The sequence below is a fragment of the Bubalus bubalis genome, chromosome 21 (genome assembly GCF_019923935.1).
Source record: "Bubalus bubalis isolate 160015118507 breed Murrah chromosome 21, NDDB_SH_1, whole genome shotgun sequence".
In the NCBI taxonomy this organism is placed as follows: domain Eukaryota; kingdom Metazoa; phylum Chordata; class Mammalia; order Artiodactyla; family Bovidae; genus Bubalus; species Bubalus bubalis.
In genome coordinates, this window is record NC_059177.1 from 12,069,047 (window position 1) to 12,073,005 (window position 3,959).

The window sequence follows — 3,959 nt, forward strand, 5'->3', positions numbered from 1 at the left end:
CCAAGGAATCTACAAAAGCAAACTCCTATAACTAACTGATGAGTTGAGCAAGATCCCAGGATACAAGATCAACACACAAAATATAATCACATTTCTATATACTAACAGTGAGCCAAAATTAAAACACAACTATCATTATAATTACTCCAGGGAAAATGAAATACTTACATGTAAAGCTAGTAAAACATGATTAGGATCTAAATGCTAAAAATTAAAAGATGTGGATTTTAAAAATTCAAGAATACCTAAATAAATAGAGATACATACCATGTTAATGAATTGTAAGACTCATTATAGTGACTATGTCAATTCTTCCCAAATTAACCTACAGAGTTATTGCAATTCTTGTCAAAAATCTCAGTAATAGTTTTTGGAGACATTGACAAGCTTATTCTAAATTCTATATGGAAAGGCCCAGGATTTACAATAGCTAAAATAATTTTGAAAATAAAAAGTGGGAGGAATCACTCTCCTCAATGTTCAGGCTTACTACATATCCACAGCAATCAAGACAGTGGAGCACCAATGAGGGGCTAAGCACAAAAATCCCTGGAATGGAAGAGAGAACTCAGAAAAAACCCACACAAAATGTCCCGCTGATTTTTGACAGAGGTGCAAAAGCAATTCAATAGAGTAAGGATGAAAGTGAAGTGAAACTTGCTCAGTCATGTCTGACTCTTTGTGACCCCATGGACTACACAGTCCATGGAATTCTCCATGCCAGAATACTGGAGTGGGGAGTCTTTCCCTTCTCCAGGGGATCTTCCCAACCCAGGGATCGAACCCAGGTCTCCTACATTGCAGGCGGATTGCAGGGAAGCCCAAGACTTTTGAATAAATGGTGTAGGAGCAACTGGATATCTCCAGGCAAAAATATGAACCGAAACCCAAACCTCAAAGTTAACTCAAAATAGATCACATACGTAAATGTAAACGTAAAACTAAAAAACTTTTAGAAAAATATGTAGGTGAAAGATTTCAGGATTTAAACCTGACATAAAAAACATGATCCATAAAAGGAAAACTTGGCCAACTGCATCTCACCAAAATTAAAAAACTTTTGCTCTGCAAAAGATACTGTTAAAAGTATGAAAAGACAAGCTACAGTCAGGGACAAGATACTTGCAGCCCACATACCTGACAAAGGACTCCTATCTAGAATATACACAAAATTCTCTAATCTCAACAGTAACACTAACCCAAACAATAACATTGAAAAATGGACCAAAGACATGAACAGATGTTTCACTGAAGAGGATTTACAGATGACAAATAAGGACATGAAAAGATGTTCAATACCCTTAACCCCTAGGTAATGGCTCAATGAGGGTTTGCTTGTGGAATTGTCCTTTTCTGCTTTTCTCTTTATTTTAAAGTTAGAATAAAAATTAGCAAGAAAGAAATTCTATTCAAACCAAATAAATCAACAAACAAGAGTTAAGTGAGTGGAGAGAGTCTAGATCATTGTTCAGTCAAGTTTTGCCGTGAAGGAGAGCAGGGAGATGGACAGGAGGAAGACCTCAGGAGGAGGGGGAAGGAGGTATGTGTGTTTTAAGGTGGGGGATAAAGAACATATTTGAAGGCTGATGGGAATGAAGACATTGACGATAAAGAAGGAGGGTGGATGAGGATGTATGTGGTCCGGAGGACAGACTGACTTTTGATTTCAGCAGAAACGTTTTTCCATTTTAGGAGTAGGGAACACAGAGAATATACTCACTGAGGCGGGTGAATTGGTCTATTTGCTGGTGGGAAGTTGTCTGATAACTTTATTCTTTCAATGAAGTGTAAAAGGATGTTAAATTGTAAGTGTTGATTGAGACACCAAAATATAATACATCTGACATGTTAAAGTAAGGTGCTAGACCAAGATGCAAATTTTTGAAGAAATACTGACATGACTCTTAAAACTCCACCTACACTGAGGGATGCAGGAGTAAGACTGTCAGGATGATGATGGAAGGATTTTTCGAGGTCCAGGCGAGAAAGGGCCACCTGAATCCTGGGTGAGAGTCTTCCAGGATTCCTTGGGGCTACTGCTGCTGCTGCTACTAAGTCGCTTCAGTTGTGTCCGACTCTGTGCAACCCCACGGACCGCAGCCCACCAGGCTCCACTGTCCCTGGGATTCTCCAGGCAAGAACACTGGAGTGGGTTGCCATTTCTTTCTCCAATGCATGAAAGTGAAAAGTGAAAGTGAAGTCTCTCAGTCGTGTCCGACCCTCAGCGACCCCATGGACTGCAGCCTACCAGGCTCCTCCATCCATGGGATTTTCCAGGCAAGAGTACTGGAGTGGGGTGCCATCACCTTCTCCATCCTTGGGGCTAGAGGAATCCTGAAACCGTGGATCACCTATATATGCTATGAGACATGCTTTTTTTTTTTTTTTTCCCCTGGAAGCCCTGCAACTACCCTAAAAGTTGAACATATTGTTGAACAGACCTATGCCAACACTTCAGAGACAGAGGAGACAAGATGGCAGAGTAGAAGGATTTGAGCTTACTGTCTCTCTCGAAAATACCAAAATCACAACTAACTGCTGAACAACTATTGACAAAAAAGACTTGAACCTACCAAAAAAGATATTATACATTCGAAGTTAAAGAAGAAGCCACAGCGAAATGGTAGGATGGGAGCTTTTGGTATATAATCAATTTCCATACCCACTGTCTCCCACAAACTGGTAAGTAATTCTGCACAGGGGTTCTCCCACAGGAGTGAGAGTTCTGAACCCCACATCAGGCTCCCCAGCTTGGGGTCTGGCATAGGGAGGAGGAGCCCCCAGAGCATCTGGCTTTGAAGGCCAGCGGGACTTGAGTGCAGGAGCTGCTCAGGACTGGGAGAAACAGAGACTCCACTGCTGGAGGGCGCACACGAGATGCCACAGCACTGGGACTCGGGGCAGGGCAGTGACTCTGTAGGAGCCTGGGCCAGACCCACCTGCATGTCTTGGTGGGTCTCCTGGGAAGGTGGGGGCGGCTGTAGCTCTCACTGGGGGCCTCACTATTCGCCTCAGCGAATAGTCCTCTCTGCAAGCTCTCCCGAAGGCTGCCCTTTTGGTGCCAAGACTTGACCCCACCCAATAGCCCGCAAGCTCCAGTATTGGGACCTCTCAGGCCAAACAGCCAACAGGGTGGAATGCAGGCCCACCCACCAGCAGACAGTCTGCCCACAGCCACCTCTAAACACACACACCCCTTGACGTGGCCTTGCCCACCAGAAAGACAAACCCAGCTCTACCCTCCAGGGGACAGGCAACCGGCCCTCCCACCAGGAAGCCTGCACAGGCCCCTGGACCAACCCCACCCACCTGAGGGTAGACACCAGAAGTGAGAGGAGCTATAGCCCTGCAGCCTGCAGAATGGAGACCGCAAACACAGAAAGTTAGACACCATAAAATATATATATTCAGAGGAAGGAACAAGGCGAAATCCAGAAGAAAACTAAGTGAAGTGGAGATAGGCAATCTGCCTGAAGGTAGAAGGATTTTTAAGGATGATTCTTGATGGAAGGGGCAAGAGTGGGCTGAGACAGTGTACAGAGACCCATCCCCACATCCACTGGTGAGGTATTGTGGGTGGGGTGCCTGCCTTTATATCCGAACCCTGTGAGGAGGATTTTAAAAGGCCAGCTTTGGGATCCTTGCAAATGGGAGATGCAGTGGTTGGTGTTTGCTCCTGCCTGGGACATTAATCAGCTAAAAGTGGGCTGACCTAGCTGTTGGCAGAGAAGCTGAAGGAGAGGTGGCTTTGTTGTGATGGAGATGCCCTCCCAGAATTTGGCAGACTATTTGTCAGACCTGTGACTGTTCCCAGGCATCAGATGTGGGGTATGAGAGAGAGAGAAAAAAAGAGTGAGTCTATGAATCTATCAGGGCCCCTCAGCAGACAGCACCTGGAGGTGGACCACCTCAGGCTTCTCAGGGCTACAGAAGGAAGTGAGTAGGAGGATGAGCTGGAG